This window comes from Rhinatrema bivittatum, chromosome 1 (assembly GCF_901001135.1).
Source record: "Rhinatrema bivittatum chromosome 1, aRhiBiv1.1, whole genome shotgun sequence".
Taxonomy (NCBI): Eukaryota; Metazoa; Chordata; class Amphibia; order Gymnophiona; family Rhinatrematidae; genus Rhinatrema; species Rhinatrema bivittatum.
This window is the reverse complement of record NC_042615.1, coordinates 325,263,124-325,288,023: the sequence shown is the minus strand read 5'-3', so window position 1 is coordinate 325,288,023 and position 24,900 is coordinate 325,263,124. Positions and strand designations below refer to the sequence as shown.

The 24,900-nt window shown below is 45.4% G+C and overlaps 2 long non-coding RNA genes across 2 annotated transcripts in view; one reads left to right on the top strand and one right to left on the bottom strand.

The window, feature by feature from the left end:
* LOC115080631 overlaps positions 1-24,900 on the top strand; it is a 113,580-nt gene that overhangs the window by 26,691 nt on the left and 61,989 nt on the right. The window lies entirely within an intron of this gene.
* On the bottom strand, positions 20,767-21,193 carry LOC115080635. Its single transcript, XR_003853613.1, has 3 exons — positions 21,112-21,193; positions 20,980-21,032; positions 20,767-20,885 (listed from the first exon to the last, which is right to left on the bottom strand). It is a non-coding gene; the product is annotated as an uncharacterized LOC115080635 (long non-coding RNA).

The following is a 24,900-nucleotide window of genomic DNA, read 5'->3' as shown; positions in this document are numbered from 1 at the left end:
CTCCCCCCCACACCTTCTCCTACTTGTCACGCCCCCAGCCCTAAAGAAACCCCCCCGTACCTTTGTTTTGGAAATTATGCCTGCCAGAGGCCACACCCCCAGACCGTTCCGCCATGCCCCTGGACCATCTGCCCCGCTTCCATCCCGCCCCCTGCCCACCCATTTAGAAAAGCCCCGGGACATACGCGCATCCCGGGGCTTTACGTGCGCCGCAGGGCCTTTTGAAAATAGGCCCGGCGTGCGTAACCCCCCTACGTGTGTAAATCCTCCTGGATTTATGTGCGTAGGTCTTTGAAAATATGCCCCTACCTGCTGTTTTGTAACTTTTAAATCACTGCCTGATCATGCTTTCTCTGTAATAATCTTTTTTTTTTCGTGTATGAATGTTGAAATTTACCCTTTGGATCCTAATGCAAATAAGAGACCAAATGTTTTCTATAGTAGACCCCAGGTTGTGGAATTCTCTTCCAGAGATGTTACACCTGATAACAGACAGAAAGAGTTCAAACGTGAGTTGAAAACCTGGCTCTTCAAAAATTCATATGATTATCTTAAAATATTAATATACAGACAACTAGCAGACTATAAGCACTGAGGAATGTAAAGTGCATTATGACAATGCTATGACTAATATTTGAAGACTATTGAAACAGAAATTATATATCACAAATGACTTTCCTAGTCCTCTAGTTAACATGTTTTAGATGTTGTGTTTACTTATAATGGTAGGGGCTGAAGGCCACCGGCGCCATTTTGGTTAGTGACCACCGAGGCCCCTGGAGCGGCAAATCGCTCCCGGGCCCTCCGCTGGACCACCAGGGGGGCGTGGGGAGGGTGGCACTGGGGGAGGCAGGGCGAGTCGGGGGCTGGCTGCCTGCCACGGTGCCCCCTAAGTCTCAGCGCCTGGTCTCCAGCTGCGCTGATCTTCCTTTCTTCGGCCACATGATCAGCTAGACCGGCTGCGCCGATCTTATTTCTGTATGTGTGTATGTGGTGTGTATGTGAGAAAGGAATGGAGCTCCTGTGTGTGTGTGTATGTGAGAAAGGAATGGAGCTTCTGTGTGGGTGTATATGGTGTGTATGTGAGAAAGGAATGGTGCTTCTGTGTGTGTGTATGTGGTGTGTATGTGAGAAAGGAATGGAGCTCCTGTGTGTGTGTGTATGTGAGAAAGGAATGGAGCTTCTGTGTGGGTGTATATGGTGTGTATGTGAGAAAGGAATGGTGCTTCTGTGTGTGTGTATGTGGTATGTATGTTAAAAAGGAATGGTGCTTCTGTGTGTGTGTGTATGTATGTGGTATGTATGTGAGAAAGGAATCTGCCAGTTTAAAAAGATGAAATGTGATAATACTTATACCTCAACTTTTGTGCTGGTAGCGCAACTTTTGAAAAGTTGCATAAAAGATGAAATTACTGAATTTTAAGCATCCTTCTTCTGGAAAATTAAATTTAACAAAGTGGGTTGAGACAAATGCTAAAGAAAAAAAATTAAAGTATTTAAAATGTTCATCTCTGCAAAATCACAAATTTAAGATACTGATGTCAGGTGGGGTTTGGGTGTTTTGTTTTTTTTTAAGCATAATTTAAGCATGAAAACTAGAATAGTTCCAATCTGAAATGGTTTTGCTTTTTTTTTTTTTAAGCCTTTAGAAAATATATATTTTTAAATGACTAAGACTGGAATCTTCCCATTTAAAAGAGAAGCTGACTAAGGATGTCTTTTTGTTCCATATCTCCCACATGAATAATCATACAACTGATAGTTTGAAGAAAGATACTTGCTTTATTGCCTGAAAGTGTTAAACAAGACAGTGTGGGTGACTGTTCCTTGGGAGGACAGAACCTGAAGGAAGGGTGTCATTTCGCCTTCTGATATGAATGTGGTTTTCTTATTTAACGGTTGGGAGCATCACTTTCACTTTTAGTAAAAGTGAAAAATGCTGCAAATTTGAAAGTAAGGTGCTTCTGTGAGAGTGTAATGGTGAGAGTGTATGTGAGACAGGGAGGGTGCTTCGTGTATATGAGACAGGGAGGGTGATTCTGTATGTGTGTGGTGTATAAGTGAGTCAGGGAGGGTGCTTGTGTGTGTCAATGTATGTGTGTGTGAGAGAGAAATGGAGCATGTTTTTGGCTGGCTTGTGGCTGTGAGAGAGGGCATGTGTGTGATTGAGCCTGTTTGTAAGAGAGAGCGAGAGCATTGTGTGATTGAGAGATATTGGCCAGAGAGGTGATGTGTGTATGTGTGAGAGAGACTGATCAGGGAGATGACTGGTATGTGTATGCTTGTGTGTGTGTATGAGAGAGAGAGAGAGAGAGAGAGAGAGAGAAAGAAAGAGACTGGTTGGGGAGATGATTGGTGTATGAGAGACAGAAACTGGTCCTGAGGATCTGACTGGTGTGGTGTGTGTGAGAGAGAAGAGACTGGTTGTGGTCCTTAAGGAAGAGGACTGTGAGGACAGCTTCAGCAGCTACTGCTGCTTCTGGTGTGGTCTGCAAGAGAAAGGAGTAGGAGAACTGCTGGAGAGGGTAAGTAAAGGTGGCTTTTTAAGTTCATTTTTCTTGATTGACTACTATTTTAATTATTGGGTAGTATGTGATGTGTCTGCTGTTTGAAATATTTTATTGGTGTTTGGTAAAGCTTTCAAAATTTGCATGAGTCTTTAATTATTGGATATTCTATTCATCAGCTGTTTTGAAATTATTTTATTTGTATGATTTTATAATTATGATTAATGATTTATATATCTTGATTTTATTGATTTGTTTCACGAGGAATGGTGAAATTTTTGTTTTTCCATTGTTACACTATATAGAGTCTGGCAAGATGCGTTTTACAGTTCAGTTTTTGTCTGCACATTTCTATTTATACTTTATGTGGCTTTATTCTGTATTTGGTGATGGTCTGTCTCTGCTCTGTGTGTGTGACCATGATGAGAGATTCTGCTAGCATATAGTGTCTGTAAAAGGATCTATAGCAATAGGGTTTGTTTTGCTTCCTCAGTAGGTGGTGTATTGGTATTCTAGGACCCAGTGTAATATTTATCCTTGCTTTTTCACAGGTAGGGTTATTGCTGTTTGAGTTCTTGGTGTTATTACTGTTATGTTATGATGGGATTGCAGTATAGATTTTAAGTGTCTTTTTTGCGGGGTTTTGTGTTAGTTCACAATGTGCCTGACACTGGAAGGTGTTTCTGCTGCTGTTACTGTGAGGTGACACCAGAATTTGAAAATATCTTTTAGTATGATGAGCTGTAAGGGAAACATCCAAGCTCCATTGTTTGGGGGAATTTCAGTGGATGCACAGAGTTACAGAACTGGAGGTGCAGGATTTGTATTGACATTCTGTCCCTTCCTATATATTCCAGACTTCACTCTCATAGCCATATAGAATTAGTTGAAAGAGGCTATCAAATAATTTTATAGTGTGAAATTGGCCAGCTTTTTAAAATTACACAGAAGACCCTTTGGACTTTTTTATTAACACTTTATTTTCTTATAACCAATTTTAAAGCAGGATCCATGCTATAGAGGTGGGTGTGATGAAGAAATGCCATTTTGGCTCCCCCCCCCCCCCCCCACCCTCAACAATTCTTCTGTCTAGAGATGCCACTGATTTTCTGTAATTTTAAGCATTAGTACAAGAAGGATTACGAGGGGGATGCTGGAGAGGCACATAAATGCATTGGCCCCCGGGCGCCGGAGACCCTTGGTGTGCCACTGGGTGCAAGCCATATGGGGCCGCAAGTGGTGGCAAAGAGGAGTGGAGATTTGGCCGGCCGTGAGCAGTGCCCATCCTGGATGGGGACATGACTATGGAAGCAGCTCTCCTTCTTTGGTGGCTGTGCACTCATATAGCTGAAGGCCTATGGGACACACTCGGTTCTGTGGGTGGTCTGTCATCATGGGAAGAGTTGTGTTTATATTGAAGCCTGAGGACATTCTGATTATGGTCTTAGGTAAAACTGAAAAAGACAAACACTTGGTTAATATTAAACGAGTAGGATGACTGTAAACAATTAATCATTTATAATTTGTTTTTTTAGCAGTTCAATTCATATAGCTGATTAGAAGTATTGGTGACCCCTTGAGCCATGCAAGGATATTACCTGAGCTTGTCAGTCTGAACAATGAATGGGAGGTTTTGTAGTTATGGTGAGAAATATTTTATTTGTACACCCAGTGATGAAAGTTCAGTAAAGTGAAGCATTGGTACTATATGTAAGTGTCCTCCTTTTTTTTTATTTTTTGTTGTGTGCCTATGTCATTACCTTAAACCTTGAACACTCACAAAATACTTCTTTCAGGTGTACAATTGAGTGTTTGCCCTCGGTGTTTAATAGGACGGGTTTACTTATGAGCAGATCTCTGTAGTTCTTACCTCTCAAAAAGAGTTCTACATATAGCAGCAATCCAAACCTGGAAGATAAACTTGTTGTTTCCAAGACCTACAGCAATGAACATTAATTACATCAAGCATTTAAATCTACAACTGCTGGCATGGAGAAATTTCTTGAACAAGTATGGAACAAAAAGCTCTAATTCAAGGAAAGAAACATGAGTAATATAACCTGTCGGTATTGGGTTGCAAACATTGATTTTTTTTAACCTTTCATCTTTTATTTTTATTTTCATTTTTTTCTCAGTTCCCTTAGGTTACATCCAGCTCTTTAACGCTGTTCTTCTCCCACTGACAGAAAGAAAAACTACACTTCTTCTGCAGAAAAGTCATGTTCACATTAACCTTCCACAAGCTTCTTATAAAGTCATTCAATTTCATTTTGATTTCATTTTCTTCTTTTCCCTTTCAGGTCAGTTTTAGGGATGTGTGAACTTCTTTTAAAGAAATTTGTGAACCAATTTCTCAAACCAATAGATTGCTTTGTGGATTATTTTTAAAGAAATTAGGCCATTTTGGAAAAAGAAAATCTGCAGTACATCACTGAAATCCAGGAGCAGACCCACTAAAAGTCTACCATGGATTTCTATGCATTTGATGTCTGCAAATCCATTGTGGATTTCTACTGATTTTCTAGGCACATAAAAGGCCATTCGCACACCTTTCATATAAATTCATAACTCACTCATCTTTAAAAAAAACAACCCTATAATGGAGAGTATATCGCATATTTACATAACTCATGCTTGCATCAGAACAGCTGAGCAGCATGCAGGCTGCAAACTCTTAAGGAGTTGCCTTGGGGAATTTAAGTATCAATAGGTGGACAGTTTTGTAGGTGGCTGTGATTGTCCATGGAGGGGAGAAGGAGGTAGTTGGGAGAGAACCACATTTTTTTTTAAAGTAGTTAGGAAGCTGTCCTGGGGAATGAGGAAAAAAATCACAAAAAAAAGTAGCAAGAATTATTCCATGCCATTGATCCTGCCATGATCCTTATCTTCTTGCTGAATACATTTCAAATGTTTAATTCTATTTAGGCTTTTAAACTGCCCAATTTCCAGAGATCCAATTATTTTATTTTGAATCAAGCTGTGAAATATTTTAATTTGAATCAAACTAGTTAACTTCTGAAAAGTATAGTATGCACTATTCAATAGAACAAAATGTTCACTAAAAAGATTTATATTTAATTGCAGAAGAAGGGTAACTACCTAAATGTAGCAATTATTCATTAAAGAGAGTTTTTTGTTTTTTTGTTTTCATGGATTCACAATGAAGACTAACATGAATTGTCTTGTATGACTCCATGGTTTAGGGCAACATTCAAGTTTTGTGAAAAAGTAGGGCTAATCAACATCCAAAAACTTAGCTTGCCTGTACAGTTTTAAAATGGTGTATATTTTGCTACTTTTTCTCACAACATCAGTTAAGGAAAGAAAATTGCAGAAAAAAAAAGATGCAAGCAAAATCACCTATAAACATTTTATTGAACTTTTACCCAATTCTTATATGTAACAATTGCCAAAAATCCCACAGTAAATTTTGCAGAACTTTTAGCTTTCATGATTTTTTTCTCTGGATATGTTCTTTAAATGAAAGATGCAATGCACCATTACAAAATTAAGAAAACAAACCATATTTCAGAATTTTTGCATATATTTTTCCAAACCTTTTCCAGAAAACTAAATCTGATCCTGACAAGTAGAATTACCCATTAAATCAAGGGTAGAATAATACTCTTTTGTATAGCTTTTATTTACCTACTGACTAAAGGGGACAAAGGCTGATGAGATACTGTAGGTATTAGAGATGTGAATCGTGTGATCGATCGTCTTAACGATCGATTTCGGCTGGGAGGGGGAGGGAATCGGATCGTCGCCGTTTGGGTTTTTTAAATATCGTGAAAATCATGTAAATCGAAAACCGGCACACTAAAACATCCCTAAAACCCACCCCGACCCTTTAAAATAAATCCCCCACCCTCCCGAACCCCCCCCCCCAAATGCCTTAAATTACCTGGGGTCCAGTGGGGGGGAGGGCGGGAAAACCGGCACACTAAAACAACCCTAAAACCCACCCCGTCCCTTTAAAATAAATCCCCCACCCTCCCGAACCCTCCCAAAATGCCTTAAATTACCTGGGGTCCAGAGGAAGGGTCCCGGTGTGATCTTTTACTCTCGGACCTCCGGTGCTTGTAGAAATGGCGCCGGCGCTACCTTTGCCTTGTCATATGACAGGTCAAAGGTAGCGCCGGCGCCATTTTGTTTTTTGTCCCCCGAGGTCAGGAGCGTAGGAGATCGCTCCCGGACCCCCGCTGGACCCCCAGGGACTTTTGGCCAGCTTGGGGGGGCCTCCTGACCCCCACAAGACTTGCCAAAAGTCCAGCGGGGGTCCGGGAACGACTTCCTGCATGCGCTGGCCATAGACAACACAATTCGACTGCAGGAGGTCGTTCCGGACCCCCGCTGGACTTTTGGCAAGTCTTGTGGGGGTCAGGAGGCCCCCCAAGCTGGCCAAAAGTCCCTGGGGGTCCAGTGGGGGTCCGGGAGTGATCTCCTGCCACGAATCGTTTTTCCGTACGGAAAAACCAAAGGTAGCGCCGGCGCCATTTCTACAAGCACCGGAGATCCGAGAGTAAAAGATCACACCGGGACCCTTCCTCTGGACCCCAGGTAATTTAAGGCATTTTGGGGGGGTTCGGGAGGGAGGGGGATTTATTTTAAAGGGTCGGGGTGGGTTTTAGGGTTGTTTTAGTGTGCCGGTTTTCCCGCCCTCCCCCTTCCCCTCCCCCTTACCCCGATTTACGATTTTTTGACAATAAATCGGGGGAATTGTTATTGTATCGCGGCTCTAACGATTTTTGACGATTTAAAATATATCGGACGATATTTTAAATCGTCAAAAAACGATTCACATCCCTAGTAGGTATGCATTTTTGAGAGAGAGAGAGAGAGAGAGAGAGAGAGAGAGAGTAAGAGAATGTGTATATATGTGTGTGTATGTGTGTTTCATTCTAATAATTTTTGTATTTAGTGTCATATCAACATCAAACTTTCAGGACAGGTCAGGGAGACAAACATGAGCATTTTTTTTTCAGATTCCCAAATATCCATGGTGTTATGGGGAGCGCTGGGAGAGCGGTCCCCCTTAGAGGGAGTGTGCCCTTGGGCCCCTGGCATGATCCCGTGCCAAGGGTAAGTGTAGCGTGGGTGGCGAGAGACAGCCCAACCCCCAGCTGGACCTGCATGCCTCTGGAACCAACTGTGGAGTGTTGGTGATGAACAGTCCCCCGACCGTTCCCAGCCCTTTCGGATCTGCCGCTGGGATGGCAAGAGGCAGCAGGCTGGACTCAGGGCGTGGGCAGACGAAGGTTCAAAAACAATAGACGAAGACTCGGGAACCATAGACTGTAGACGTAGACTATGAAGCAAGGTACTGTAGACGTAGACTCTGAAGCAAGTAGGAAAGTGGAAGGTTGACACATTGGCACGGTCCCTCAGGGCGCCCTACACAGCCAGTACCACTGGTCTGGTCACGGACCACCCTGTCCTACACCCGCAGGAGCGGGACAAGCGCAGCAACTGAAGACAAGGACGCAGGAACTGTAGACTGTAGACGAAGACTCAGAAGCGTGGGAGGTTCAGACGTTGGCACTGTCCCTCAGGGCACCCTACACAGCCAGTACCACTGGTCTGGTCACGAACCACCCTGTCCCACATCCATGGGAGCGGAACCAGCAGGAAAGGAATAATGCTGCACAAAGCAGTCCAGGGTAATGTACTGCACACCGGCAGTCTGAAGTGGGTTACTGCACACCGGCAGTCTAAAGCAGGTTACTGCACACTGGCAGTCTAAAGCAGGGTTAAAACATCAGGATCAGGAACAAACATCAAGGAACATCAGGAGACATCAGGACGTGCAAGACACCGGACACCAAGCTGAAACAAACAACAAAGGCCTGATGAAGCGCTGGAAGAGGAGACATCCAGAGATGTGTAACTCCAATGCAAGGCAAAGCATGAGTGCTGGAGCAAAGCATGAGTGATGGAGCAAAGCTTTTATAGCACAGGAGCAGGCACCTCCCTGGGAGGAGTCCAGATGGGCCGTCCCTCGCTGGCTCTAAGAGTGGGGAGGAGCTGCGGGCCCGCCCCTTAGGAGAAGGGCGTGGCCCACACCAGAGCATCCAGGCTGCATTGGAACAGACCTCGAGTAGGCCCCGAAGAACACCGAAGGCCTCCCAGACTGTGGAGCAGGATCCGGACACTTGCTCAGGCGAGGCCCTGGCTTTGGAGCGGCCTCCAGAAAAAGGTGAGATGCCTCCTGTGGCACAGCTACAGGAGGAATCATAACACGTGGGCCATGTAAGTAGTCTGCTTTGCTTTTAGATGGAACATCTTTGTTCCTTTTTAAACAACTTTCCTGATTCATTTTTTGTAAACTTTATATTTATTTAATTTAATAATAATCACATGAATACTAATTTGACTTTATAATACTCAGGATAGAAAATAAGCTAACAAAATAAGAGTGGTAACAAAAGAACATCAAGTAAAAAACAAAGCTATCCCTAATTAGATCTCAAATATGTGGGAACTTAAGGAAACAATTATACATAAAGATTGGCGAAAACCATTTAAGACTAGTACTTATGTAGATCAAGGGCTAAATGAATATCAGCTATTTTGGGGAAACTTAACACAGGTAGTTTCCTATTTTTCTGAAAACCTTCAAGTTGCTCAGGATAAAAAAAACATATATTTAACATTCCCTATCATAACCTGACACATACAGAGATATTGTAACATAAAAGAAGCCCCAAAGGCACTCTGCTTTTTTTCCTAAAAATTATTTTCCTTCTTAATTGAGTAGCTGTAGCAATATCAGGAAATAATACTATTTTTTGACCCAAGAATATATTACTCTCAAGACAGAAAAACATTTTCAAAATCCAGTTTATATCAGGTTCTACAACAAAAGTAACAAGTAAAGTACTCTATCTGAAACCTCAATTTGAGAATTTTGTAGTAAAGCCATCAGATCTATCATATCAGATGATGGGTCTGAATTCCCTGGAGTACTAGTGGGTAAACCACCACTTCTCCCTGCTGAAAGATAATAAACCTTAACAACAGGGGCCATTGATTCTAATAGAACCTCCAGCAAATCTAGGTAGAATATTGTTTGCATTTCTTGAGGTGAAATCATTGAGGAATATTTAAAAGCATAAATTCAATCTTCTAGAATAATTCTCAAAATTTTCCAATTTAAAATACAAAATCTGTTTTACTAAGAACCTGATCAGATTTATGTAATTCTGCACATTGAGTTTCAAGATCAGTTATTTAACCTTATGTTCTTGAATGACTTAATTTTGGGAATTAACTTGTGTCTATAGATTTGCATAAGCAGATAGAACATTATCTACTCTAATGCTTATAAAATTCTCAAACCCCTTCATTATAGTCTATAAAATTTCCAATGTAAGCAGGGGTGGTTTCTCAAAAGTGGACAAGCTGTAAGCCCACATGAATTAGAGGAGAATACTTCAACCATGTTATTCCCCAGCCATGCTGGTTCCATTGATGCTAAATTCTTCCCATCTTCAGGATATAAATCTGATATCTCTGGACAAAGGCGATATGGCCCCAGATTCTGAAACCATCACTAATCCAAAATTTGAAAGAGTATGAAAGTCAAAGCTAAGGATGATTACAAGTCCATCAGAAGTGATGCTAGAAGCATATTAGACCCTACATTGTCACCACATTTAGTAGAAATAGATGGTTGGGTCATGAGAGTAGGAACCAATGACCTGGATAGGAAGGTCCTGATAGTACCTTTCCTTTGAGGGGTAACTCAAGAAACCCATAGAATAGAAGACACTGAACTCACAGTCATGTTCTCTTCCAGCTCTCTCAATTCTTCCCTGGAGCACACCTTTTGGGCTCAGAGCTTTGGCTGCACACTGGCAGCTGCACACCTCACAGTGTTACTTTAAATAGTCTTTCCTAGGCACCTTTACTGCTTTCCTCTCTCTCCAGCTACAGGACTCGGGTACAATAGTAAATGAGTGTGCACAAAGCTTCATTTGGACTCCTCATCTTTTATCATTATTTCTTCATAGATAACACCACAATCACTGGATCTCTCCATAACTTTGTGGAAAAGTTTAGTGTAGATTTGCTTTGTGTCACATATTTCTACAGATAAACCCTAATTCAATGTATGTTACAACAAATAAATAAAATACATAAGCAATAACAACATATAAAGAAAACAGTTATGAAGTACATCAACATATCAACATATAATAAATATATACCCTTGTTGGGGTAGAAAAAAAGGCCCTGTTGTATAAGAGTTATATTTCCCAAATTTATTTAGTGGGTTCTTACATTAGGTCATGTAGATCGTGAAGTGAACCTGTACAGAGACGGAAAAGTTGACAGTTAACAACCTCTTTTCACTAATTGGAAAGGGAGGACATACCTCATTTCCCTTTCATGAACTCTGGCCCCATGCTGCTCCTTAGTTCTGGCTAAAAATTATTTATTATTTATTTAGCTTATTTATATACCGTTTTACCAATGTAAAAATTGACCAAAGTGGTTTACAACAATATAATTATAATCAAAACTCACTTAAAATAATAAAATTAAAAAATAGAAATAAAACTAGAATAGCATAAAATACAATAAAAGAGACATAATAGAATAAATAAATAAATTTTGAATAAAAATACAATTAATAACATGATCAATAACGTAAAATTTATGTGAACTTGAGATAGTAAGTAATTGACTGCTACATTACAAAACCAAAAGAAGGAAAAAAAAAGAAAAACGAAAAACTAAAGATGATAGGGAGTGGACATCATTCAGTTCTTGATAATGGTTAAGATGAACTGACTTCATGACAATTTAGTTTTTAATTGGTAGTTTCTGTGTTCCCAAATGCTTCCTTAAATAAGTGTGTTTTTAGTGCTTTCTTAAACTCTTTTCGATTAGAAATTAATCTTAAGGAGTCTGGCAAGCCATTCCTCAAAATGGGGCTTGCGACAGAAAAAGCTCTTTGTCTTGTTATATTTAAAGCGGCCTTTTTCACTGAGGGAACATCTAAAAGATTTTTTCCCGCTGATCTAAGTTCTCTCCAAGGACTATACACTCGCAAGATGGAACCATAGCCAGGCAATCCTTTCAAACTTCAACTTTATTTTTATTTCTGGATTTTGCCAGCTAGCAACTATTTGCATTGATTTTCATAGGGTAAAAAGTGTCAATACTGAATACATCAGAATTCATGGGTTTTGACAGTCAGAATCGCACCTTATTACCTCAAATATTATAGCACTCATGAAGCATAATGGGAAAACGGAAAATGTCATAATGCCTCTGTATCGCTCCATGGTGAGACCACACCTCGAATACTGTGTACAATTCTGGTCACCGCATCTCAAAAAAGATATAATTACGATGGAGAAGGTACAGAGAAGGGCTACCAAAATGATGAGGGGAATGGAACAGCTCCCCTGTGAGGAAAGACTAAAGAGGTTAGGACTTTTCAGCTTGGAGAAGAGACGGCTGAGAGGGGATATGATAGAGGTATTTAAAATCATGAGAGGTCTAGAACGGATAGATGTGAATCGGTTATTTACTCTTTTGAATAATAGAAAGACTAGGGGGCACTCCATGAAGTTAGCATGTGGCACATTTAAAACTAATCGGAGAAAGTTCTTTTTACTCAATGCACAATTAAACTCTGGAATTTGTTGCCAGAGGATGTGGTTAGTGCAGTTAGTATAGCTGTGTTTAAAAAAGGATTGGGTAAGTTCTTGGAGGAGAAGTCCATTACCTGCTATTAATAAAGTTGACTTAGAAAATAGCCGCTGCTATTACTAGCAATGGTAACATGGAATAGACTTAGTTTTTGGGTACTTGCCAGGTTCTTATGGCCTGGATTGGCCACTGTTGTAAACAGGATGCTGGGCTTGATGGACCCTTGGTCTGACCCAGTATGGCATGTTCTTATGTTCTTAACCTTCACAGGAACATTTTTTAGATTTCCCACATATTGATTCTCTGGAACATAATGATTACATTCCCCAAATACTTATTTCCTCTTTAGAAAACCCATTCCATTTACCAAAGTTTAGGCTGAATACTCAGATCCCGCTTCAGTGCTACCTCCATCCCAACCCTCTTATAAAGGGATGGGGTTCACTTTAAACTTCCCCATACATCTGTAAGAATTTACATCCAAAGGGAACAGTGCAATTTCTGTTCTCAGAACTAATCATGACTTCTTTGTTTCCAACGTCCCACTCAGTTTCCACACCACTCTATTCCCCTAATGTGTAGTACTTCCTTGGCTTCTTCCATGTAATGGACCTCAATGGCTTTCTTAATTTCAGAATCCACCCACCCTCATGCCACAACTCCTGCTCTCCTGGCCTTATTCCTCAATGTAAGGAACAACAGCCACTTTAGCCTCTGCACTGCACAGCCCCAGGACTCTCCTCTTGAAGGGGAGAGTCCATGCAGGACTCTACCCCATTGGGAAGGTCCCTGAGCCAGCCAGCCTGTAGGCTGGTTACTTCAAGCGGCTACATCCCTGGAGATCCAATTCACCAAGTCCACCCTGAGAAAGACAGGAACAGAACGGGCCCAACCCAACAAAAATGCCCAGTTTTACACCTTCCTCTAAACCTTTGTCACCCAATCAGAGAAATCCACATTCTTCAGGGAAAACACACACACCCCTTAACCCAAACCATATTTTCACATTGAACTAAAATACTCATTGCACTACAAATGCCATCCAGTGGCCATTTGCTACTATTACAATAGTAAACATACAAAACATTTTCCAAACAACTCAAACATGATAATTGCAGGGTCTCCCCCACCTGGAATATTTTGTGCTCCTAGAAATTGTTCAATATTCCCACCCAAACTTATACCATCTCATACATAAACTGCAAAATGTGATGCCAGATAATGTTGTCAAGGCTATTAGTATATCTGAATTTAAGAAAGGTTTGCACAAGTTTCCAGAGGACAAGTCCAGGAAGACCTGACAATCTTATATCTGGGAGTGAGCAATATGAAATGGACTTTACTACTGAAATCTGCCAGACTTTTTTCAAATGCTTCAATTTTGCCCCTGATGACAACAAGATATTGGGCTCAAAGGACCACTAGTTTAACCTAGAATTTCATTTATTATGTTTTTCTGGCCACAAGAAGTGAAAGCTACAGACTTGTGAGCATCCTGGAATAAAATAAGAAAACATGAGGGACTCCATTTTCAGCTGCAGTGTGACTCTGCTAATTTGCCAGTTAAAATATCTGGCTAACTAGTACAGTATATTCAGTGGCATAGCCATGCCACTGAATATACCCAGCTATCTTAAGGTTAGCCAGATAAGTTTATCTCCTCCCAGGAATGCCTATGGACTGTTCCTGGAATGCCCCTCAATTATCCAGCCAAATTCTAGCCAGACAAATAGTTATCCGGCCAGAATTTAACCAGATAATTGGCCAAATGTTCAGTGAGCTGGATAACTTATTAGTTATCTGGCTAAATGCATTTTAATATGGACCTCCACAATGCTTTCTGTACTGTTAAGTTACTATGATCTATAGAAGTGTTTGTACAATATAATGAGAAGTATTGATTCAATGATTTGCACTTCACCATATAGCATGGGTGTTTTAGCAAACCACCAAATGTAACAGAGTAAACAGTTACCTGCCACCAAAGTCACTAAGTACTAGACATCATAACATTGGGGCCGATGCAATAATTTTTGCGGAAAGCTGGCACTGACTTTTCAGTGCCTGCTTTCTTAACGCATGCAGGGCGCCCACAAGGGGGGCGCCATGCAATAGGCAAATTAGGGGGTCGTGCTAGCAAGGAGGCGCTAAGGTCGCTTGCGCAACCTTAACACTTCCTTGCTAACGTGTGCACGCGGTGGCTGCCAGATATGAAGACCAACGCCGGTAAACTCAGTAACCGTCCGTCTGCCAGTAATGAAAACAGATGCTGATAACCTTGGCATCCATTTTCTTTACTGGCAGAGTTTAACGGCGTCGGTCTTCATAACTCGACAGTCTGCCGAGGCAGTTTTTGTTTTGTTTTTTTACTGAAGTGTTGGATTCGTGGACCCTTGGGCCGGTCGGAGCCAGAGGATGGATTGCTGAAGATGGTTGTAGTAGTGGCCCCGGCCGGGAGGCGGCAAGGACAGGCTGGTGGCTGGCCGAAGGTGGAACCCTGGGAGCCCTATGCGACCAAGGGCTTTGGCGAGGAAGCAGGAGATGGTGGCACTGGCACTGCGGTGAGAAGATCTTCACCCTGGAAGCCGATCCTCCCCCGAGAGGAGCTTGTAGGAGTTCGGCCGCTGGGACTTAGGAGATTCACCCTGGAAGCCGGAGTCCCCCCAGGAGGAGCCCGTAGGAACCCGGCCGCTGGGACTTAGGAGGGCCCGCGGGGGCCTGGTCAGAAGAAGTCCAACGTTGAGTGCCGAAGAGTCGTTGCTCGCCAGTCCAGAGTCGGGAACCAATGGATCACCGTAAGCCAGTCCAAGGTCAGAAGCCAGAGAATCAACGTAAGCCGGTCTGGGGTCAGAAGCCAGAGAATCAACATAAGCCTGTCCGGGGTCAGAAGCCAGAGAATTACCGTAAGCCAGTCCGGGGTCAGGAGCCAAGAGTAAACCCAAGCCAATCCGGAGTCAGGAGCCAAGAAGAAGACAAGGAAGCAGGGACGCAGCAACTGAATACAGAAAAACCTGGGAACCTCGTTGCAAGGCAAGGTCCTAGTCCAGCTGCAGGGCTTAAGTACCCTGCAGCGTCTGATGTCATCAGGAGGCGTCCCCGAAGATTCCCGCGCTGGCCCCTTTAAATTCTGGGCCGAGACGCGCGCGCGTCTAGGGGGCGGGGCCTACCGCCGCGAGGCTCCGGCTGCTCCGGCGCGGCACAGAGGCAGGAGGAGAAGTAGCTGCAGGCCCGGGTGAGGTGGGGAGACGCCGGGCCTGCAGCAGCCGAGGTCCCTGGAGGCCCAGGGAGCGCGGGACCCGCGCGGACTGCCGATAAGATGGGTGGCGATTACGGGGGCGACCCGGAATCGCAACAGTATCCCCCTCCTACGCCCCCTCCCGGGGGGCCGCAGCTTATCCGGATGTGCCATATGAAATTGACGAAGGAGATCCTTATCCAGAATGTGGGCGGAGGGCTCCCACGAGTTCTCCTCAGGACCGTATCCTTCCCAAGAGAGAAGATACTCCAAGTGATGACGACGGAACCGAACGTCCAAGACCTCTTTCACCGTGTACGTGGTCCCAGGATCAGAAGCGACCTCGGAAGGCTCCGGAGGCAGAGGTCGAAAGCGAGAGAGGACCACCGGCTTGAGGAGAGAAACATGGAAGACGTCGTGTATCCGAAGGGTAGATGGAAGACGTAAGTGGTAGGACACCGCGCCAACACGTTCGGCTACCCGGAAGGGTCCGATGTAGCGAGGTGCTAGCCTCATAGAGGGCCTCCGAAGCTGGATGTTCTTGGTACTCAGCCATACCTTCGATCCAGGCAGAAACACTGGGGCGGGCCGCCGAGACTTATCCGCATAAGCCTTGAACCGGGCGGCGGTACGGTGAAGTTTCTCTTGAGTGGCTTGCCAAAGGTTGTGTATTTGATTAGCCGTCAGTTGCGCCGCTGGTGAGGAGACTGGTACAGGCAATGGTAGAGGAGGTTTAGGAACCTTCCCGTAGACCAACTGGAACGGGGACTGCAGGGTGGCGGAGTGACGATGGCGATTGTAGGAGAACTCGGCCCAGGGAAGGAGGGTGACCCAGTTGTCCTGCTGCTCACCTACAAAAGCACGGAGGAACGTCTTCAGCGTACGATTCGTGCGTTCAACCTGGCCGTTGTCCTGGGGGTGAAATGCCGTGGTTAGATCGAGCTGAACCCCAAATTTCCTGCAGAGCGCCCGCCAGTATTTTGCCGTGAACTGAGGCCCTCGGTCCGAGGCAATATGTTGAGGCAACCCATGCAGCCGGAAGATATGCTGGATGAATAGTTCAGCCAACTCAGGGGCCGTAAGCAACTTGGCGAGTGGTACAAAATGGGCCATCTTCGAGAAGCGGTCAATAGTGACCCAAACCACCGTCTTCCCTTGAGACGGGGGTAGCTCTACGATGAAGTCCGTGGAAATGTGGGTCCAAGGCTCCGAGGGTACAGGAAGTGGCTGGAGGAGCCCCCAGGGGCGACCAGGCGGGGGCTTCTGCTGCGCACATGTAGGACAGGATTGTACGTATAGCCGAACGTCCTCCTTTACCCATGGCCACCAATAGAACTCCGTCAGCAATTGAAGAGTTCGGGCGACCCCGGGATGACCAGCCGTCAGGGAGTCGTGTGCCCATGCTACGACCTTCCTTCTAGCACGGACCGGAACTATCGTCTTCCCTGCAGGGGCGAGTTCGGTGGCAGCCAGTTGGACCTTAGCTGGATCCAAAATATATTGCGGGGTTTCGGCGACGTCCTCAATCTCCGTCGTGCGTGAGAGGGCATCTGCCCTGGCATTCTTGGCCGCCGGTCGGTACCGAAGGGTGAAGTCGAACCGGCTAAAAAAGAGGGACCAGCGTGCCTGTCTGGGGTTGAGCCTTTGCGCATGGGACAAGTATTCTAACTTCTTGTGGTCTGTGTAAACCACAATGGGATGTTGGGCCCCCTCCAACCACTGACGCCATGCTTCAAAGGCCAGCTTAATGGCCAATAGCTCCTTGTCCCCGATGCCGTAGTTCTTCTCGGCAGGGGAAAACTTCCAAGAGAAGTAGGAGCACGGCCGAAGTTTGCCGTCCTTAGAGACCTGAGACAGGACGGCCCCCACGGCTATACTGGAAGCATCCACCTCCACGATGAATGGGCGCGAGGGGTCCGGGTGTCGGAGGCAGGTGTCCTGAAGGAAAGCCTCTTTGAGATCCTGGAAGGCCTGTACGGCAGTTGACGGCCAATTTCGTGCATCAGCTCCCTTGCGTGTGAGCACCGTTAATGGCGCCACTAGGGCGGAGTACCGCGGGATAAAGTGGCGGTAAAAATTAGCGAACCCTAGGAACCGCTGGAGCGCCTTTACTCCCACAGGTTGCGGCCAGTTCCAGATAGCGGCGACCTTATCGGGGTCCATACGAAAGCCGGTGAAGGAGACGATGTAACCCAGGAAGGGCAACGACTCCTCCTCAAACTGGCATTTCTCCAGCTTAGCATATAATCGGTTCTCTCTCAGCTTAAGCAAAACCTGGCGCACATGTTGCCGATGTTCCTCAAGGTTCCGGGAATAGATCAATACGTCGTCGAGGTAGATGATGACTGAGGTGTACAGGAGATCGCGGAGGACCTCATTCATCAAGTTTTGGAATACCGCTGGAGCATTGCAGAGACCGAAAGGCATGACGAGGTACTCATAATGACCGTCCCTGGTGTTAAAGGCGGTCTTCCACTCGTCGCCCGGTCGGATTCGCACGAGGTTGTACGCCCCTCTAAGGTCCAGCTTGGAAAAGACGCAAGCTCCTTGTAGGCGATCCAGAAGCTCCGGAATCAGAGGCAAAGGATAGCGATCTCGTCGGGTAATCTGGTTCAGGCCCCGGTAATCAATACAGGGCTGAAGAGACCCATCCTTTTTGGCCACAAAGAAGAAGCCGGCTCCAGCCGGAGACTTGGATGGTCTTATAAAGCCCCGGTCTAGATTCTCCTTGATGTAGGCCGACATGGCCTGGGTTTCTGGCAGGGACAGAGGATACACTCTACCTCGAGGAGGCATGGTGTCTGGTAGCAGGTCAATTGCACAATCAAAGGGGCGATGCTCAGGTAGTAATTCTGCCTTCTCTTTAGAGAAGACATCTCGGAAGGCCTGGTACTGGGGTGGTACCGCCAGCGGAGCTGCCAGAAGTGGAAGTGTCTGAAGCGGGCGAGCAGGAAGGCAGCGATGGACACAGTCCGGTCCCCAAGACATGATCTGAAGTGAGCCCCAGTCGATTACTGGGGAATGTTTCCGGAGCCAGGGGAGTCCCAAAACAAGTGGATGAATGGATTTCTCCAGGATGAGAAAAGAGATCTCCTCTTTATGAAGCAGTCCAACCTGAAGCTGGAGTAGTTGTGTACGAGTGGTAATGGTCCCTGGGAGAGGGATCCCTTGGATGGACGATACCCGTAAGGGTGGTTCTTGAGGCACGACTTCAAGCTGCAGTTGTTGTACCAGATCTCGGAGGATGAAATTTCCCCCGGACCCGGAGTCGATCAGTGCCAAGGTATCGAATCCCCCTCCTGGGAGACAGAGCCTCGTGGGAACAGTACATGGGGAGTTCGGAGAGGTACTGCCTAGAGTCAGCTCCCCACTAGACTCTAGGTTCGGCTGTTTCCCGGACGCTCAGTACAGCGAGCCAGGAAGTGCCCCTTACCACCGCAATAGAGACATAAGCCCTGTGAACGTCTACACCTCCGTTCTTCGGCCGAGAGGGGACCCTGGCCCAATTGCATAGGTTCTTCAGGCGGAAGGGCAGGTGCCACGGGAGGCGAAGCTCGGACCCGAGGTGGCGTGGTTCGACGAGCGACCGGCCCCTGGACGGACCTTCGCTCCCGGAAGCGGCGCTGGATGCGTCGGTCCACTCGTCCGGCCAGTTCTATGAGCTCTTGGAGGTCATCCGGAAGGTCCCGTGCGGCGAGTTCATCCTGGAGCCATGGAGAAAGACCCTCCAAGAATATCCCATGCAGACTGACCTCTCCCCAGGCCAATTCGGTGGCAAGGGTCTGGAACTCCATCGCGTATTCCTCTAGGGGGCGATTACCTTGTCTCAACTGGAGGAGTTCCGAGGCAGCGGTAGAGGCACGAGATGGTTCGTCGAAAATCCTTCGGAAAGCTTTAACGAACTGTACCAGGTTATTTAGTCGGGAGTCTTGACGCTCCCAAAGGGACGAGGCCCAAGCCAGAGGTTTCCCGTCCAGGAGAGAAATAATGTAGGTCGTCTTGACCCGGTCTGTGGAGAACTGTGCAGGCAGGAGGTCAAAACGGATGTAGCACTGGTTGAGGAATCCCCGACACGCCTTCGGATCTCCAGAGTACCGTGGCGGGGATGGCATCTGTATCGGGACAGGGCAACCCACGTGGACCTGAGACAAGGATGCGGAGGGACGAGCAGCGGAGGCCCCTTCCACACGATCCGCCAGGCGTTGAACGGTCGACATCAGGGTATCAAGACAGGACTGTTGTTGCTGCAGCTTCTGTGCTAGGCCTGGAATAGCCTTGAGGCCGGCAAGGTCCGCCGGGTCCATGGCCTTGCAATCTGTTGGATTTGTGGACCCTTGGGCCGGTCGGAGCCAGAGGATGGATTGCTGAAGATGGTTGTAGCAGTGGCCCCGGCCGGGAGGCGGCAAGGACAGGCTGGTGGCTGGCCGAAGGTGGAACCCTGGGAGCCCTATGCGACCAAGGCTTTGGCGAGGAAGCAGGAGATGGTGGCACTGGCACTGCGGTGAGAAGATCTTCGCCCTGGAAGCCGATCCTCCCCCGAGAGGAGCTCGTAGGAGTTCGGCCGCTGGGACTTAGGAGATTCACCCTGGAAGCCGGAGTCCCCCCAGGAGGAGCCCGTAGGAACCCGGCCGCTGGGACTTAGGAGGGCCCGCGGGGGCCTGGTCGGAAGAAGTCCAACGTTGAGTGCCGAAGAGTCGTTGCTCGCCAGTCCAGAGTCGGGAACCAATGGATCACCGTAAGCCAGTCCAAGGTCAGAAGCCAGAGAATCAACGTAAGCCGGTCTGGGGTCAGAAGCCAGAGAATCAACGTAAGCCGGTCCGGGGTCAGAAGCCAGAGAATCAACGTAAGCCGGTCCGGGGTCAGAAGCCAGAGAATTACCGTAAGCCAGTCCGGGGTCAGGAGCCAAGAGTAAACGCAAGCCAATCCGGAGTCAGGAGCCAAGAAGAAGACAAGGAAGCAGGGACGCAGCAACTGGATACAGGAAAACCTGGGAACCTCGTTGCAAGGCAAGGTCCTAGTCCAGCTGCAGGGCTTAAGTACCCAAAAATTAAAGAATCCCCAAATGCCAGGAAACAAAACGATAAGGACTATAAAAAGATATTCCTGAAGAAAATGTAGGGTGGGAGACTCACTGAGACCTCATAAATGATATGCCCAATATTTAGGCTTGATGAGAGCTTATAGTGGCGTAAGCTTCTCTATGATATAATCATAGGTCTCAATGAGCTAGATTTAGCGGGACGCTTATGGAAACGGCTGCCCCAATGCACTAATAATCTCCAAAGTGCTGAAAAAGTTGTACTTAACTTGCAACTTCGAAATCCGATGTCATGTAGACAAAAGCTGGTGATGAAGATGGTGAGATGGTAAAGTCCGACTTCTTTCCGACACGACGTGTTTCGGAGGGGAAACCTCCTTCCTCAGGGGGTCGGATACCGCTATTCCCTGCTTCAGTCTCTTGCCGAAAACACTTGACTCTGCTACGGGTGACAAAGGAAAGCACAAGGGAAATAGTGCACATAAAGTTCCACCACAAAAAGTTGCGATAGCAGTATGGATGAGAAGAACACTCACTGTATGCGATGCACTGACTTAAATGCTGTTCTGAACGGCGTCTCTATTACGCTCTATAAGTAGAATGACATACAATGTAAATCACCCCTTTGAAATGATATAAACTATGTGCCATAAGTCCATGTATACTACCTTAACAGGATGCTGAAGTCACTCGCTGTGCTTAGGATGCACTATCGGCAGCGCGCGGTTCAAAAACGCCGACCTTTAAGCGGCTGAAAAAAGCGCCAAAAAGGGTGGGAGTATCCTATTATGGGCATTTACGTCACTGTGGGTGCCATTTTGGAACATGAACTTTCCATATATGGACAATGACGTTGGCGGCGGCCATTTTGAAATTACTGCCGCTGGGGAACACCCATTTCACTGCGGGTGTCATTTTGGAATTGAAACTGTCCATGAATGGGCAATGACGTAAGCGGCGGCCATTTTGAAAAATACTGCTGCTGGGAAACACCCTTATCGCAGTCTACTGTCAAAAAGCTGTCCATGTAAGGATACTGATGTGATCAGAAACCATTTTGAAACAACTTAAATTGCGTTATAAGGGGCCAAATTGTGAATGCCAAAAGCAAAACTGTAACTCACAAGTGGACCTGATGCTGAACACGATTTAAATCAGAGTATACCACTCTATCTTCTCATTAAGGCCATATGGTTCAACTGATCGAAGGCGGTAGATCCATTGATGTTCCTTCAGATTTAATTTTGAAAGTCTATCTCCCCCTCTCCAAGATGGTATCACTTGTTCAATGATTAACCACTGTAGTTGTTCAAATTTATGTTGGTGTGCGATGCAATGTGATACTATGGGGGCTTTTGTGTCAAGGTTCTTAATACGGCTCCTATGTTCAATCAAGCGGACTTTGATCTTACGTGTCGTTCTGCCCACATATATCTTATGACAAGGGCAAATGAGTCCGTACACCACAAAATCAGAATTGCAGTGTACTGCGTGTTGCCGTGTGATGTGAACCTGAGTGTTAGGGTCCTGCCATATAATACCTGTGATGGCTTGGGAGCAAAAGCTGCAATTGCCGCACTGAGTCTGACCTGGAGGGCCTGAGACATGATCAGAATGTTGGGTGGCACGTACTACTTGTTGTCTGATGTTAGTGCCTCGGCTATATGCAAACATGGGGGGGGTTGAGAAAATCTGATGTGGACTGAGAACATGCCAGTTGCGTTTTATGGACTGTCTAATTTGTTGGGTAAGATTTGTGTGTTCTAGCACACATACTGTCTGTGAAATCTGTCTCTTACTTTTATATTGTAAAAGGGATTCTCGAGGAGAGAACCTAGCTCTTTTAAAGGCCCTTTTAATTGTTGCAGTAGGATATCCCCTTTCTTGAAACCTATTACTCAGGATTGCACTTTGATGCAAAAAATCATGTTGGTCAGAACAGATCCTTCGTATACGGAAGAATTGTCCCACAGGTAGACCTTCTTTAAATCTTCGTGGATGATGACTTTCAAATTTCAAAAAGTTATTGCGATCCGTGGGTTTACGAAAAAGTGTAGTATGAATTGTTCCTGATTTTTTGGAGATAAGAATATCTAAAAAAGATAACTGCTCTCTATCTACTGTCATAGTAAATTTCAAATGTGGGTTTGCAGAATTTAACCATTTCAAAAATTCAGATAGTTGATGTTTGGAATCATTCCAAATAAAAAATATGTCATTTAAATCGTGTTCAGCATCAGGTCCACTTGTGAGTTACAGTTTTGCTTTTGGCATTCACAATTTGGCCCCTTATAACGCAATTTAAGTTGTTTCAAAATGGTTTCTGATCACATCAGTATCCTTACATGGACAGCTTTTTGACAGTAGACTGCGATAAGGGTGTTTCCCAGCAGCAGTATTTTTCAAAATGGCCGCCGCTTACGTCATTGCCCATTCATGGACAGTTTCAATTCCAAAATGACACCCGCAGTGAAATGGGTGTTCCCCAGCGGCAGTAATTTCAAAATGGCCGCCGCCAACGTCATTGTCCATATATGGACAGTTCATGTTCCAAAATGGCACCCACAGTGACGTAAATGCCCATAATAGGATACTCCCACCCTTTTTGGCGCTTTTTTCAGCCGCTTAAAGGTCGGCGTTTTTGAACCGCGCGATGCCGATAGTGCATCCTAAGCACAGCGAGTGACTTCAGCATCCTGTTAAGGTAGTATACATGGACTTATGGCACATAGTTTATAACATTTCAAAGGGGTGATTTACATTGTATGTCATTCTACTTATAGAGCGTAATAGAGACGCCGTTCAGAACAGCATTTAAGTCAGTGCATCGCATACAGTGAGTGTTCTTCTCATCCATACTGCTATCGCAACTTTTTGTGGTGGAACTTTATGTGCACTATTTCCCTTGTGCTTTCCTTTGTCACCCGTAGCAGAGTCAAGTGTTTTCGGCAAGAGACTGAAGCAGGGAATAGCGGTATCCGACCCCCTGAGGAAGGAGGTTTCCCCTCCGAAACACGTCGTGTCGGAAAGAAGTCGGACTTTACCATCTCACCATCTTCATCACCAGCTTTTGTCTACATGACATCGGATTTCGAAGTTGCAAGTTAAGTACAACTTTTTCAGCACTTTGGAGATTATTAGTGCATTGGGGCAGCCGTTTCCATAAGCGTCCCGCTAAATCTAGCTCATTGAGACCTATGATTATATCATAGAGAAGCTTACGCCACTATAAGCTCTCATCAAGCCTAAATATTGGGCATATCATTTATGAGGTCTCAGTGAGTCTCCCACCCTACATTTTCTTCAGGAATATCTTTTTATAGGGCTTAAGTACCCTGCAGCGTCTGATGTCATCAGGAGGCGTCCCCGAAGATTCCCGCGCTGGCCCCTTTAAATTCTGGGCCGAGACGCGCGCGCGCGCGTCTAGGGGGTGGGGCCTACCGCCGCGAGGCGCCGTCTGCTCCGGCGTGGCACAGAGGCAGGAGGAGAAGTAGCTGCAGGCCCGGGCGAGGTGGGGAGACGCCAGGCCTGCGGCAGCCGAGGTCCCTGGAGGCCCGGGGAGCGCGGGACCCGCGCGGACTGCCGATAAGGTGGGTGGCGATTCCGGGGGCGACCTGGAATCGCAACATGAAGAAGTACAGAAAAGCAGTTTTTCTACTTTTCTGTACTTCTTTTACATGTGTTCAGCTATTAACGCCTGCTCCAAGATGCACGTTAAATAGGCGCTAATCCCCCTATTGCATTAGGGGGTGGATTAGCGCCTATTTAACCAGCATCCAACTGTGGGTTATACAGTGTGCTCAGCTGTGTGCACTGTATTGCATCGGCCCCATTGAGAGCTAAGAAATTCCATGATTATTATATCAACAACTTGTGATTCAAATAGATCATAAACTTCTATTACGTTTGTAGCGAATGACAAGTTCCTGCCATGAGTACTATATCCTTAATGTTTTCATTGCACTTTTTTTATTTTTTTTATTGATCATTTGTAACTATCACCTAATCATACTGCCCTATAAAATTGATTGCAAATGACAATACCCTGCACTGATTGTTTCTGAGATGCCAACAAATCAATACTTTTATCCATGCTTGAATTTCTGCTGCAAAGAATCAATGTCAAAATTACTGCTTTTAACAAAAAAATGAAATCAGAGCCATATATTACACATACCTCACTCACTCTGGATGATGACATAACAATGCACCTAAATGTTCTTCAAAAGAATATAAAAGTACAGGAATTAACTGGTATTCATTTTCAATAGGCAGTGAGGAAAATTTGAGACAGTAAACCAGTTTTAATGCATCAAAGCACTATTTGAAGACTATTATTGTGAGATTTACTTGAACTGCCAAAACAATCATAGACGGTCATAAACAATTGCAATACATTGAAACACTATTGAGATGCTAATATAGAGATGAACCTTAAGGGAACAGGTTTTGAAACA